Source organism: Geospiza fortis, unplaced genomic scaffold (assembly GCF_000277835.1).
Source record: "Geospiza fortis unplaced genomic scaffold, GeoFor_1.0 scaffold206, whole genome shotgun sequence".
Taxonomy (NCBI): Eukaryota; Metazoa; Chordata; class Aves; order Passeriformes; family Thraupidae; genus Geospiza; species Geospiza fortis.
This window is the reverse complement of record NW_005054311.1, coordinates 7,577,648-7,593,898: the sequence shown is the minus strand read 5'-3', so window position 1 is coordinate 7,593,898 and position 16,251 is coordinate 7,577,648.

Sequence of the window (16,251 nt, the reverse complement as noted above, 5' to 3'; positions counted from 1 at the left end):
GCTGGACCATGGTTGTTCCAGGGGTTGAACCACGTATAGACCAGAGCACAGAGACTATTCACCCCTCACTGTATTTCTCCTCCATGACAAAAAAGGGATTGTAGTTGATAATCCAGAGCTGCTGAGGCTGCAGAGAAGAGAGTGGATGGCTACAGGGCTCGTGGCACCAATGTCTGGCCAGGAAGAGGACAGAGCTCCCATCCCGTATTCAGCCCCTGTGCATCAGTAAATCCTGCTAAGGCATCGCTCCAGCAGGCACCTGCATCATTTTCTTCCAATGCCCATCCAGCTCCTTTCCTTACCGTGCCATTGCCTTGCGGGAGGGATTGCTTATCCCCTGCCAGACAAAACTGTTTGGCTACAAATGCATTTCCAACAAATGCAGTTTTGAGAGGCATCTGCCGCTATTCCGGGCATTGCCGTGAGTATGGACGGCTCCGGCACACCTCCGCGAGCGCTGTTCCGCAGGAGCTGCTCGGCTGGAGGCTACATCAAATGATGTGCTGTGCTGGGCTGCAGGATTGGCAGCCCCTGCCCTGAAAATGTGACAAAACAAAAGGTTGTGCTAACTCTTCCAAATTATTTTTGGGGTTTTTTGTTGGTTTTTTTTTTCTATGCCATATTTTTAAAATTTTTACTATGAATCTTAAGATTGTTAATGACAATGAGTTTTGCATATTAGCTCCCTCTTGAGCAAAATATGCAGATCTTGAGATCAAGCCACACCAGGGTCTGAACTTTCACCCTACAAGATGACATTTATCCTCACTAAACTTACAAGTATTTCATTTTGTAATTATTTTAGGGTCTTGTGTCCTTAGACATGAGAACAGGCCTGTATCCTGATCTAACCTGCACTTGTGTCTTTATGTGTGCCTTGTGTGCTTATACCCCTAAAACACACCAGCTGCAGAGGCCTTGCTAAGGGATGTGATGCCCAAAGGTTTATATTTTGTCAGTGGAAGGTTGGGCTGAGTCAGGAATATAATAGCAGGTTCCTCTAGTAGCAATCACCCTTGGACAAGAGACTATCACAAAGGCACGCCAAATTGAGGAACTTAACCTAGAGGTGAGTCAAATCTCTTTCTACAGCTTTCCTACCTTTACTTTTCACATTCAGGTTCATTTGCCCAATATACAAAGCTAAAATTTCAGTTATGCTGAAGAGAGGAGGGAGAGAGAGGGGTTTAATTGTATAAAATTAAGTGTGGTTCTGGGAAAAATTGGCAACACCCTCTGAGGACACTGAAACGTCTTTTGATTAATTATTTGTATTATAGCAACACCTAGAGGCCACAACGGAGATCAGGACCCCCATTTTGCTACCTACTCTAATTAGTACCTCCAGTTCCCACCCAGAAGAAGCTCCAGTCCAAACAGATAAAATAGGAGAATGCCAACCCAAGGGCATACAGCATCTCGGTCATAGAGTTGGGAATAAAACCTTCTGTTTGCTGAGCTACTGTCCAGTGAATGCTCTTACTTCATTTTCCTTTTCTTTCCATTATACTGCCACTGTATCAAATTATAAAAACATGACAAATTCAAAATAACCCAGGTATTCAAACTGACCTTTCTTACCCTGCTTATGAAGTCATCCATGAGACCATTCAAAATCATGGTCAATCCAATCACATGTTTTGTCAACCAAACTGGATAGTATTTAGAAAAGAAATACTTATCTGTCCTTTATTAAATTAATGAAACCAACCATTAGGAATATTGCAAAATATGGATTAAATAATAATTACTAATGGACAAAAAGGATTAGCTTTTAAAAATGCCAAACCATTGATGTAGTAATTGAATAAATGGGGTGCCAGCTAATCAAATTCTTAGCAGCAGAGGACATATTTGAGAATTGTATTCCAGACCTGCATTTGTGAGTATTACCAATGCGGTGATTTGTCAAATAAAAGTAAAAGAAACTTGTTTACCAAATGGAAACACTTATAGCAAATTTTATTCTGTTTTCTTTTTTAGCTTTAGTCACCTTTATGCTTATATTCACAATATGGAATGTTGTGGCTGCGTTTGATCACAGAAGGAGTTTAAATACTTGAAATTGTTATATGGCTGTGAAAGTCAAATGAGATAAAGATTCTGACCTTACCCCACAAAACCAAGGATTTTCTTTATAAAGAAGCATGGGATTCCACCTTATGCTGGTTTTGGTTGGGATAGAGTTAATTTTTGTCACAGTACCTCATTGGATTTGTGCTGGAAGCAGTGTTGATAACAAAGGGATTGGTTGTGGAAGCAGTGTTGGTAACAAAGTTTTTGTTACTACTGAGCAGAGCTTACACAGAGCCAAGGCTCTTTTTGCTCCCCACCCTGGCAGCAATAAAGCTGGGGAAGAACTTGGGAGGGGACACAGCCAAGGCAGTCTCCAATTGACCCAAGGGATTTTCCATACCACATGCATCATGCTCAGCAAAAAAAACTTGGGAAAGAAGAAGGCAGGCGGGGACATTCAGAGTAGTGGCATTTGCCTTCCCAAGTCCCAAGCGTGATAGCGGCCTGTTGTCCTGGGGATGGCTGAACACCTGCGTGCCCATGGGAAGGGATGAATGAATTCCTTGTTTTGCTTTGCTTGCATATGCAGCTTTTGCTTTCCTTGCATATGCAGCTTTTGCTTTCTCTATTAACCTGTCTTTATTACTGGGAGAAACCCAAGACTTTTCTCCCTTTGACTCTTCTGATTCTGTCTCCAAGCCCACAAGTGTGGAGTGAGCAAGTGGCTGTGTGGGGCTGAGTTGCCTGCAGGGGTTAAAGCACAGCACAGATATAAATGATGTTCTGTATATGGCAAGATCCTTATGTGTGTATAATGAAATTACTCAAGTAGTACAAGGTTCTGAAGTCATGCCAAAGATAAGACCATGGGGAAAAAAAAGCATTTTTTCCACATTGTTTAATATTTTCATTGAATCATTGAAACATTCAGGTTGTAAAAGACTCTAAGATTGAGTCCAACAGTTAACCTAGCACTGCCAAATCCACGAAAAAGCCATGTCCCCAAGTGCCACATCTGCCTTTTAAATACCCCAGAGGCAGTGACACTATCACTCCTATGGACAGCCCATTTGAGTGCTTGACAATCCTTTCAGTAAATAAATTTTTCCTAATATCCAATCTATACCTTCCCTGGCACAACCCGAGGCCTTTTCCTCTTGTCCTGTCACTTGTTATCTGGGAGACTGATTCCCACCTGGCTACACCCTCCTTTCAGGCAGTTGTAGAGAGCAATGAGGTCACCCCTTGTTGTCACAGGCACCCAGCTGGGTAATAACTAGCATTGACTCCATGATTCCAGAAGGCTGATCAATCACTTTATTATACTATATCATATTATACTATATTTCTTAAAAAACTCATCCCTTTGCAGACAGTCTGATACAGCATTGATCAAACTGGTCAATGAATCAAAACACCATCACCAGTGTCCAATTAAGAAATCACCCTTTGGTAAACAAATTTCCATAACACATTCCACATGTGCACAACCACATATGCAGCAAGTGGAGATAAGAATTGTTTATCATTATTTTCTCTGATCTTCTGACAGCCTTCCCCAGGAAAATGCCTGGGAAAGTCGTCTGTTCCTCTCTGCGGCCAGAGAGCTGCTACCACAACCCCTGAGCCCCAGACAATTCCAGCTTCCTCAGCCACTGCTTGAAGCACTTCCCACCCAGACCCTTCACCAGCTCCATTGCCCTCCTCTGGACTCACTCCAGCACCTTAATGTCATGCTTGTTCTGAGGAATCCAAAAGTGAACTTGGGATTTGAGGTGCAGCCTTACCAGTGCCAAGTACGCAGGGATGATCCCTCCTCTGGTCCTGCTGGCCTCGTATTCCTGACACAGGCCAGGAAGCCACTGGCCTCCTTGGCCACCAGGGCACATGATGGCTCATGCTCAGTCACTGTCACTCAGCACTCCCAGGTCCTTTTCCACCAGCAGCTTTCCAGCCACTCTGCCCCCAGCCTCCAGCACAGCCTGGGCTTGTTCTGACCCAAGGGCAGGACCTGGCACTTGTTGAAGCTCAGACAATTGCCTCAGCCCATCAATCCAGCCTGTCCAGATCCCTCTGCAGAGCCTTTCCATAGATCAATATTCCCACCCAGTAGATTGATATTCCCACCCAGCTTGGTGAGAGTCTGCAAACTTACTGAGGGTGCACTTGATCTCCTCATCCAGACCATTGATAAACATATTAAACAGAACTGGCCCCAAGAGTGAGCCCTGGGGAGCACCGCTTGTGACCAGCCATCAGCTGGATGTTATTCACCACTACTCTCTGGGCCTGGCTGTACAGACAGCTTTTTATCCAGCAAAGAATACACCCATCCAAGACATGGGAAGCCAGTTTCTCCAGGAGAATGTTGTGGGACATGGTGTCAAAGGCTTAACTGAAGTTTAGCTGGACATTTCTTTAATCCACTAAGTGAGTCGCCTTGTCACAGAAGATCAGTTGGTCAACCAGGACATGCCTTTCATAAGCCCGTGTTGTCTGGACCTGATCCCCCAGTGGTCCTGTATAAGCCACTTGCTGGCACTTAGGATTACCAGCTCCATTTTAGATTGTTTATCAGTTTTCCTAAAAGGAACAGAGACTTTGGGGCTTATTTAGGTGGAATTTTATCTCAAAGAAACAAATAAATAAATAAACTTGCTAAGTGACATTTAAAGAAAGAAATGGTTTAAAGAAGCTGGAATAGCTCAAATAAGCCAAAGTCTTTAACTTGCTAAATAACATATTAAAAAACTCTCTTCATGACGACTTCCACAGTAGTCTATGATAAAACATTAGTGTAGAATGAAAGTGAGTTGCAGAAATGCTTGATACTGGGGAAACTTTCAAATATAGCAGGGAGAAAACAGAAATTAATTTACCTTTCATGGGTTCTTATTATTTATCTTGCTGTGTTTCCTAATTAATTGACGATATTGATGTTTACATAGGGATTTGCTCCTTTCCAACTTTGCTTGATCCTGTGAAGAAGTCAGAATGCTGCATTTGTAGTATCACATTTATTGCCATGGCAACAGTCAGGGATTTCACAAACACTAATTAGGGTTGGCAACTTGGAATGTTTTCAGTGCAATCCCATATAATTTTCCCTCTTTTATCCATTTCTCATTATACCTTACTTCAACAATTGACTTCTTCAGTCTGTGTACAGCTTTTTTCCCACATGACCTCAGGATTCAGTTAATACCTCCTCTGATTTGGAGCCACCTTTCTTATACGTTCTCACACACTCTGTTAAGAAGCAACTGCAGTCCTACCTGCATTTGTGTTAAGCTCCATTTCTTCCACTTCAAATTAGTCCAAGTTTCAGTACAACCAGCTGGCTTCTACCTCAGCATGTGCAAAAGTAGTAAGGAAAGGTATGGAGGCTTAGCTGTATCTTCCAAGATACTTTTAAAGGTAGATGCTAAATCTTGCTCAAGGCGGACTACAAACCTTCTGTTCACAGAAGCCTAAGTTCTGTGAATGTCCAAAAATCATATTAAATATTTTAATTCAAGCATATCAAAAGCATTTATGGACACTTCTTTTACTATGCAATAATATAGACAGCTGTGCCCATATAAGCTTCATGAAGTTTAACAAGGCCAAGTGCAAACTCTTGTGCCCAAACATGGATAGAGGCTGGATGATCAGCCAACTGAGAGCCGCCCTGTGGAGAAGGACCCAGCAGGACTGGCAGGTGAGAAGTTGAATATGAGCCTGCAGTGTGCGCTCACAGCCCAGAAAGACAATTGTACTCTGGGATGCATCAAAAGAAGAATGGCCAGCAGGTTAAGAGAGGTGATCTTCCACTCCGCTCTAGTGAAATCCTACCTGGAATATTGTGTTCAGGTTAGAGCCCTCAGCACAAGAAGGGCATGGCCCTGCTCAACTTAGGAGCCAGAAGAGGCCCAGAAAGATGACTGGGGGCTGGAACATTTCCTCATGAGTACTGGCTAAGAGAATTGGGGTTCACATGGAAGAGAGAAGGCCTCAGGAGACCCTGTTGTGGTCCTCTAGTACTTTAGGGAGGCCTAGAGAAAAGAGGTGGAGGGACTCCTTATCTGGGATTGTAGTGATAGGACAAGGGACAATGGTTTTAAACTGATAGAGGATAAATTTATATAAGACATTAGGAAGAAATTCCTTATTCTGAAGTTTGTGTGACACTAGAACAGGTTGCCCAGAGAAGTTGTGGATGCCCCATCCCTGGAGCTGTTCAAGGCCAGGTTGGATAGGGCTTTGAGCAGTTTGTTCTCATGGAAGGTGTCTCTGCCCATTGCAGGGAGTTTTGAACTGGATCATCTTTAAGGTCCCTTCCAATCCCAACCATTCTATGGCTCTATGACTGATCATGTATTATGGTCATCCAATTGAGTTAGCACCCAAAAGTCTTATCTCAAAAGTCTTATCAAGCCCTGTGTTGGTAGTGAACTTTTGAGCCTCTCAAAAAGCAAAATGTATTCATTTTTTGACTAAGGAAGGTAAATTTGTGATAGCATCACCAGCAAGAGGTGAGGTTTTATTCCTAAAAGATTCCCATTCTGCAGCTAACTTGAGGACAAGTCCCAGCTGGCTGGCAAACTGTCTTCCCAATGAAAAAGATATCCATACAAAACCAAGGAGAGAAAATCAAATTTGGAAAGGATTATGATAAATCAAATTGGTTATATTTATACTCCAAGACATTACAAATTACTAGATAGAAAGAAAAAATAATGGAACCACCTGAATCATCTTTGTTACAGATGAAATAATATCATTTGTTTCTAACACAGAAAGGATTTTGTACATTATTAATGGAAAATAGGAATTTGAAAAATAAATTCTGAGTCTGATCACCATCTTCTTTCTCTAGGTGATGGGGTGGTAGAAAACCTTTAAATTCTGGAAAAATGTCTCATTAGGTATGAAGGAATTGAGAGTTGGTCTTGATGGTAAATCACTGAATCTTTGTAGGAGATTATAGTTGAAACCAGGGAAGAGTTACTGTACTTTATAAGGATATCTTATTGAAATAAACAGTATGATGTGTTAAAAAACAACAACAACAAAAAAATTTAGATTGGACATTCAAGTCAAAAGCGGACCTTTGGGAGGAGCTCGGTATTTCCACAGACACTGAGAAAGCTGACATTAACATCTAAAGAATGCCTTTAACTGAAAAAAAGCCTGTTGCCTCAGAAGCTCAGAAGTTTATGTTTGCCTCCCTGTTTTTTGAGGAAAGAATGGACTGTGCCAGCTTGCCCAGTTTTTGACAATGCCTCCTGCTGCAGTTCACTGCAAAGATCAGTTTTAAAACCTAGTCCTAGTGCTTTTGAGAAATTTGAACTCAGAACCCTTCAGCCTTTGGGACTTTATTTTCATAACTTAAATTTGTTCCCCCTATCCTTCATTTCAAAAGGCATGGCCAAACTCATGACAGGGCTTTTTGCAAGCTTTGTGAACTGGGCCGCAGTCAAGAATTTCCACACTGAATAATTTTATTACATGAAGTTTCCTGCCTGCTGTACAGAGCTGTGCAATATTCAGCATGAACATCTGCTTTTTGTCTGATTGCTAAAGGAAACTCTGGTGGACTGCTGGCTCTTTGAAATTAAGGAGTTGGGGAACAAATTTAAATCATGAAAATAAAATGCCAAAGCTGGAGGGCTCTGGATTCAAATTTTACAGAAGCAACGACGTTCTGTTTTAAACTGATCTCTTGAGGGAAGCACAGTGGAAAGTATTTCCATCCACTGGGCAAGCTGGCATAGTTCAGTCTTTTGGAAAGAGAATCAGGATCCGTCACATGTTCAGCTGCGCAGTTATACCCACTTTGGACCTAAGTTATAGCTTTCAGTGAAAGACTTTTCAAGGTAAGTTAACAAGGATGGCTAAACCTGAGAAACTAAAAATACAGATAAAAATAGATAAAAAATAAATAAAAAATATATGTTATGAACTTAACTGAAATCTTCAAATTCTCTTATGAAACATGAGACTTTAAAAAAAAAGCTTGTTTTACTCCAGGCCTCCAAATCAGCCTCTCTTCCCATGAGATGGAGTTGTCAATGCAACACCAAAAGGCCCCTGGACTTTCAAGGGCAGGAAAAATCCTCGAAATCTAATAAATATGGTGGAAAAGACTATTTGATGTTGGCATTCTCTACTTTTCCATACTGCATTACCCTTGCAGCTCAAGGAAAACCTTGGTTCTGTCTGGGCTACTGCATCATTTAGGCTGCAGCATTGCAGATGTGAGCTGCACACAGCAGAACAACTGTCAGCAGCAGGGACACCAGCACACCACACTCACTGCTTCCCTCTGCAGTGCCTTCCTTTCCTTGGGCTGGGGCAGGGATCATGTGAATGGGAGGAGAAACAGCAAGAAACTCATCTGGCTTAAAACTAACCTGGTTTTTCCAGGTTGGGGTCTTGTCTGTGCTCTTCCTGTCCAGTTATTGTCTGGTCTCTGGTGTAAGAAGGACATGGATCTGTAGGAGAGGGTTTAAAGGAGGAAAGCCATGAAAATGATCAAAGGGATGGAGCACCTCTCCTGTAAAGAGAGGCTGAGAGAGCTGGGGTTGTTCAGCCTGGAGAAGAGAAGGCTCCACAGAAACCTGATTGCAGGCTTTCAATGTAGAAAGAACGCTTAGAAGAAAGACCACTTCCCTTATAGTGTTCAAGGCCAGGCTGGATGTGACTTTGAGCAACCTGGTCTAGAGGAAGGTGTTCCTGCCCATGACAGGGATGTGGGACTGGATGATCTTTAAAGGTCCCATCCAATTCCAAGACATTTTGTGGTTCTGTGATTCCTGTTCTTTCCTCACAGGTCTGCAATGGTATTAATAGACACATATTTACACATTTGCTGTCAGGATACTTTGGCCAAATTTTTAGATCTGCTGCATAGCCATAGCATCAAATAGAACTAAGAATAGCCATGGGTACTTTTTTGAATCTTACTGCCATATATTATTTGCACAGGAGTTGCCTGCAGAACTCCCAGTTGAAATAAGGGGCCCATTGTGCCAAGTTCTCCTCACTTACATAATTGGAGACATCCACAGACACCTCCAGGTCCAAAGACATTTACAATAAATGAAAAGAGACAGAGGAAAAAATATTATAGTTGCTGTATGGAGAGAGCTTTTATGGACAGAGGCATTCAGAGATTGGTTCTGTCATGTGACAGCTTTGGGAAAGTTAAGAAGTTAATCCAGATCCTACCATACTAGCCCATTGCTTTAAAAAATAAACCCCTCCTCTCTCATGCCATGAGTCAGCAAACTTTTCCAAAGTGGTGCTTTCAGTCTAACAATCATCAGATTGCTTGGGGAGACTCTAACTTGACATATTTAGTACGTTCTTCCCACATCGCTCACAGAAGCCCACAGATGTCAGCTTCAATCAGACTCAGCCAGGACTGCAAAACCCATCAGGTTTGCAGGGCTAGAAGGCATGTGAAGATGGCCTAAAAATTACATCTTCCCAAAATTACTGTGTTTTCTGCACTTAAAGAGAGAGAGAGATGAAGCTGCAATGGAGAACATTTCTAACAGCCTGCCCTAAAATAAGAGTCTCGTTATTGGCTCCATATTGGTTTTAAACCTATAAGTTTCTAGACCAGAGGAACTCTTTGGAAGTGGACTACTGATTTGAATCTGAAACCTGAGATTCAAATCTGTATTGTGAAGAGCTGTCACCATCAAATCAATGGAGCCCAAACCAGTCACAGAAACCTGCATGTCATAACATATAAAGCAAAGGATGTCACTGTAGCTGTCTGTATATTCATTACAATCAGAATAGGTTGTAAAAAAATAAAAATCATATAATGGGTTTGTTTTCAATACTATTATATGGGTGATCTATGACTGGACCATTTAAAAGATAGTAATTCAGTAGGGAGGGAAGAGGGAGAAAAAAGTTTAAATCAAAACACATCCATTGTCAGAAAGCTGCAGATGATCCACAATTGCAGAAGATTTTAATTTTATGGATTAAGACTACATAAGGAGTCATGATAGTTCCAAGGGAAGTTCTATCTAGCCCAGCATCCTGACAGTGGCCAGGACAAACCAGAAATTGGCTGTGCAGGCTGATCCTGACTTTAGGATCATTGAAAACCTAGCAGTGTACTTATTCATCAAGCACTGGTCTAAACAAAAGTTTAGACTTTTGTTTTTGTGAGCCCCTATCACTAAAACAATTTTGAGCATCTACCCCCAATATACACATATTTATGTATAAACTACATGCATGTACTTATTTCTTTATAAACTACATATCTATACTAGTAAAGTTCTGTATTTTTCCTGAACCCCACTGGACTATTGCCTTCACAGGCATTTTGCAGCCAGTACAGACACTTTAAGATGGTAAAGACCTGCCTATTTGGCTACCTGTAATCACAACCCTCTCTCATCTGCTTCACGCGCTTTGAATGAGATACCACTCAGAAACAGAAAGGGACAATTTGTCCAAGCTTAAGAAACCCTGTTGCTTTAACATGCTAGCAACATCAATTTAATGTGGGAAATATTAATAGGAACTGGAAAATGTTCAAGAACATTCTACTGAGTATGAAAAAAAAAGACGGAAATTTACAAGTAGAAAAGAATTCATGCTGAGGAGGAAAAAATTTGTGAAATATAGAAGATGCAGAAGTTCTAATCAAACACTAGCAATAAAGATACAGAGAATGCAGAAAAAAGATAATAGCAGTTATTTGAAAATTTAAAAAAATGTACCCTGCTAAAAACAGATATATCAGAAAAGATCAATGAGAAACATAGTGAGAAGAAACATGCAAGAAACAGAGTAAAAAAATTCTGCACCAAATATTGGTCCATTGCTAGAAACAGGTATTACAATTTTGAACACAGGCTCAGAAAAGACAGATGTGTTCATCACTATTTCTCTTCTCATTTCAGAGGGAAGCAGGAGGATAAATCTGCCCAATAAAACACTGTAGATGGTCCAGAAAACCTGGCATCTAGAATGAATAAAAATATAATGCAGAGTCAGTTGCAATTACAGACATACAAATCAAGCAGCTTAGAGGGAAACACAGCACGGAACACAGGAAAAACCTCAAAGACCTCGGAATTGCCAGTGTATTCCAAATATTTTAAAAGAGCAGAGAGATAATACAGGAAAATACAAATGTGTTACTCAGATGGTGAACCTGGACACATAATGAGAAGTTTCATTTAGAAGCCCACAACATAGAACTGAACACTTCAGGTGCATTTAACAATAATCAATATGATTACATGGAATGCAGGTCTTTTAAAACAAACCTTCTTTGTTTTACCTTCCACAACTTTATTTTTCACAGCTATTGCTCTGGTTGACAATGACAACTGTCCGCATACAGTATATTCACGTGCCTGTACTTTACATCATTTATCTATGGATTTTAAACATCACATTATATGGAACTAAAAGGCTGTAACTCAGGAATTGGTTCTTATTAATCTATTAGCAAATTATTTTGTCATTGCTACAGTTTCCACTGATTAAATTTGCATAATAATTCATGTGTCCCATCATGGAGCATAAAAACTGCAATGCAATTGAAGTGACAAATTATGCATCACAAGCAGCAACTAGTCACAGTTAACAACTCACAAGCACTGACAATTTTTTCCTTCTAAATCTTCAGGCAAGGTCTTTGAAAAATGAATCCATCCTGAGGAATGAAGATCAGTTAGTGAATGATTTGTGAATAACAAACAAAAAGGCTAAATGGTCCATCCAGTCCTAGTAACACCCATGCTGACACTGCATCACTGACACAGCCAGTTGCTCTATTTTTAGGAAACAGCAGAGCAATCTCATCGCACACCACCTTGACAAAGGTTCCATGCAAATAGACAAGACCCCATTCTCCTGCTAGCGCAAGCTGCTCTCTCTATTAGTTTTGACAGAGCTATTCCAGTTTCACCAGCTCCAAATCTAGAGTTGAGGAATATTATGGATTGCCTGTTTGCTGAAGGACAAAGGTATATTAGCTTTTAATAGGTTTAATGGGCTCTGTATACAGCTTTTGTATACAGTTATGCACCTTACTGTACATATTTATGGTCTGTTTTCTCTCCTGTTTCTCACTTGTTGCTCCAAGTTTTCTCTTCTTTCGTTCCACTAAGGTTCTCTTCAGCAATTTTTTCCCTGTGCTCCTTTGTCTTTCCAGTGGTTTCCCATCAAGCTGAGCCCTCAACATTTTGCTTTATTTCACTGCTAGTGGTCTGTACCAGTACACTAACAATACACAGTGCCATTCTCTCTCCTGGGGTGATGTCACGATAGCCTGCACCCCGTGTCACGACAAGTTTCCCTTCATGTCTGACACCTGCGCCTCAGATACGTGTAACTTTTAAACTTGCTGTTCTAATCTCTCCTGTATCCAACTGTGGCAATCAATCTAGTCTTCCTCCCTGTTCAGGAACAGGGAGAGATCCATGGATCAGCTATGGCTTCTGTGAGGAGCAGCACCACTGTGCTTCAGAAGAATTGGTACAAGCTGCATTAGCTGTACTCCATTTTGAGCCCATGAAGACCCAGCTGTCCAGTCTCCATGTAAGCCTTGCTATTTTTAGTTTGTTGCCTCCTACATTTTACCTCTTGCAGATTTTCTGACATTTTATTTCATTTCCTTAGTGAAAACATATGGCAAACAGATGCCTAAGCAAGGCCCCAGGCACCCATCTCTTTTTCCAGACTTTTCAGAATATCTGGGAAAATTCTGAGGTTTACCCTGATATGCATCACACTTGCAATTTATTTCAAGCACTGCATTTTCAGTGACAGGCACCCTAAATACCATCGATTTTGGGGATATGTCATTTTAAAATCAAATTTCTGTCTCTATTTTCTTTTTCCAGGGGCAACTTTGAAGGCATAAATAAACTAACCACCCGGTTTCAAGGTGGTCGTAGTTGGTTACCAGTCAGGGGAAGCAAGGATGCTCTAAAGAGCTTCTTTCTCCTTCTCACATGCACATCTCAAAATTTAGAATCATTCCTCTACAAACATCGGTTTACCAGTCCCTCCCTAAACCTTAAGTAATGTTTTCCACACAATGGCTTGACCACAGCCTTGTCTGGGATAAAAGGGAAATGATCTGAAGACTTGAAAACACTAAATCTAGCTCTGGTTAAAAATTGCTGGTATTCTCTGAGGCTGGGATTTAGCTGTTTTGCATAGATTATGGGTATATTGAGCTTGGGCAGCAGCCCTTCCTGTGGCCAAGGCATCTATTCCATGGGAGAGAGTGTCTTTCAAACCACCAGGAAAATGGGCAAGTCTTCAGTAGAGCAATCCATCTCTGTCATGCACTTTTTCCCCTGGTACTTCTCCCATTCCCATGCCTCACCCTCTGTTATACTATCCTAGGGCAATGCATTTCAAATTAATATTTCAATATCTTGAAATTATTTCTGAATTTTAATGGTGTACATGTATTCTGAAGAAAGTTTATTTAGGTAAGGGGGCTATACGTGGATACTGGCATTCCTTCTTAAGGTTGCTTTGTAATTAATAGCTCACATGGGACCTGGAAGCCAAGAAATAGCATATCTGTTTTCCCTCTGCTGTGTCTCATTCCCAGGATTCATTCATGCCCGAAACATGAACTACTGAGTGCAGAATTTGTGATGTAATTGTGTTTAGAAGAGAGTACTGAGAGCCAAATGTGTGGAAAGTGGCAGATTTACCCTTAAAACTGAATCTACCTCCCAAACACGAAGATAGCCAAGGTATGTCAAGATTTGCTCCAGATATCAGGCATCAGGATGTAGATTTATTCACAAAGTGCAAATGTTTAATTTAGAAGCTGTTTAAATGAACAGCCTCTTGAATTTATTGTCATACTTCCTTTTTTTCCTTTCTCATTAATAATGCTGCTAATTTTTTTGCACAAAGGATGAGAATGATGCAATGCACTGTTTTCTGTATTGATATGCAGCAATCAAATAATGCTGAATTAAATGATTTTAACATTTCTAAGACATTCAGTGGAAGCTGATACAAAGGTGGGATGAAATTGCTCTAAAAGGCACAGCACACAGAAAGACTGTGAGCTCTGAGGCCACAGGGTCTTCCAGAAGGGGTTTACTGGAATCATGTTTCATATTTTATATCAAAATCACACAGGTGAAAAAAAAAAAGCACAACTTAATCAATGCCACCCTGATTGTTGTGTGTGATGTTTCTTTCTCTTCCAGAGAATCTATATCAACCTAAAACATTCCTGATGAATGAAGGACCCCTTTTTGTTGCTGAAGGACGGGCTAGAGAAAATAATAGAACAGCAGCCAGCACAGGTGATTCCCAAGGGATGCTTACTTTTTCTATACCAACACATAATGTCCCTTACATGTAAAGGAGCCGTTTTTGCTGGTTGTACCAAGGAAGAGCAAAAGAACACAGAGAATTTCATCAGACCAAGTCACAAATGGGGCTGCTTGGAGGAAGTAAAGATCTGTAGTCCTCCCAAAAGATGACTTTTGAGTATCTAGGGAGCACCTTGTTCCCCAAACTCCAGCTGGTTAGCTGCTTAGTTGTAGCTGCTGGTTAGTTGGGCAACAGGGACAGCAGCTGCCTGTGCTGAGCTGAGACCTCCCAGCCGGCAGGACTGACAGATGCTTTGGACTGTCCATCCTTTTGCATGGGAATGGGTCAGAATACTCCCATATGCAAACCCAGACATCTCTGCAGGTCTCCTGTTCTGTGCCCGAGCCTCCCTGGTGCAGACTGTCGGACCATTTCCACAGCACTCTCTTGATAACGTGCTTCTTAATTTGCCTCAGCGTTCCTAGTCACCATTTCACTGTTAATCACCAAATGTGTGTGAGCAAAGCCTTTGGTAGCCTGTCCTTTGTGGCTGCAGGGGCAGCTGCAGAGCAAAGGGGCAGGACCCCAGTAGGTGCAGGAGAAGCCAAGCACCACCCCAGCAGGGAGTGCCCACTCTGCTGGGAGTCCTTCCAGCCTGTGCCAGCTTCTGTTCCATCGCTTCCTGCAGCACCGCAGGGGCCATAGGAGAAATCTGACTGCGAAATTACGTGATTTCTGCTTTAATTAAATGAAACACTTGTATTCATGTCGGAAAGGTACAGACATTTCTTCCCCCCTCCCTCCCTCCCCCTGGAATCATGGTTTTCAAAGGAAACTGATTGCCATCACATGCATTAAAAATGGTATTTAACGGTGACTTTATCAAATGTACTGAAATATCTACATTACGTGCATAAATGTAACATGTTTCACCTTCTCTATCTAATCCAAAGGCTTCTTATTTTCTATCCACCCACTTGGGCACACAGTTATTCATTAGGTACAAAAATGAACTGCACACATTAAATATATTCAGATTATTGTAAAACTGCCTCCACCTTGCTACCAGAATTGCCAAGGTAAAAATATATATCTCTTTTTCAAAATATAGATGGTGATAATATAGAAATGTTTCCACTTCCATAGCACCTATACTAATACAAGGAGTCAATTCTATTTAAAAATAAATTCACACTTGAACAGTTGCTGTACTCTATACATGTATTTCACACACTCAGAAAAAAAATTGTTAAAAAAGTTACGTAGCTGTAGTCAAGCATTTACAAGTTAGGAAATAAGAGTGAAGAAGAATCTTCTGTGCCTGAAGAAACTTTTTTCTCTCCATTCCTGTATAAGCATTATGACATAGTCCACAATTACATGAAAATATGCTTTTTCACCACAGGAATCCATCTTGTTTGAGCCCAAGAACATCTTTTCCTCTTCAAATTGTTCTACTTCAGCCACCTGTGCCATGGACATCTATAATATTATTTAATGTCCCTTCTAGCCAGGTTTTCCAGGCAAACAAATCTTATGCTATGATTTGTCCCTCAGACACAAACTACTGGGTGGGCTCAACCAAATACAATGGAAAAGTGGAGGTTTTAAAGAAGAAAATACTTTCCACATTTCAGGACAAACAGGGAAAAGTGAAAGCCCTACCAATACCTTCATCAAAGTAAAGGCTGAAGGTGAACCCTGCTCTGCTGCTGGACTTCAGTTGGCACAGGCCTGAGGTCCTGCACCTGTCCTGCTACACCAGGACCACCCACACCCCTGCTGTACCCTTCACTTGGCCTCTCTTTTCTAAGCATTTGCTTCTTTCAAAAATCTAATTTTTTAAAAACTCTGAGCATTTTTTAACCCCAAAAATGCTCCAAGTGTGTTACTTTATAGCTTGGGATGATGGGG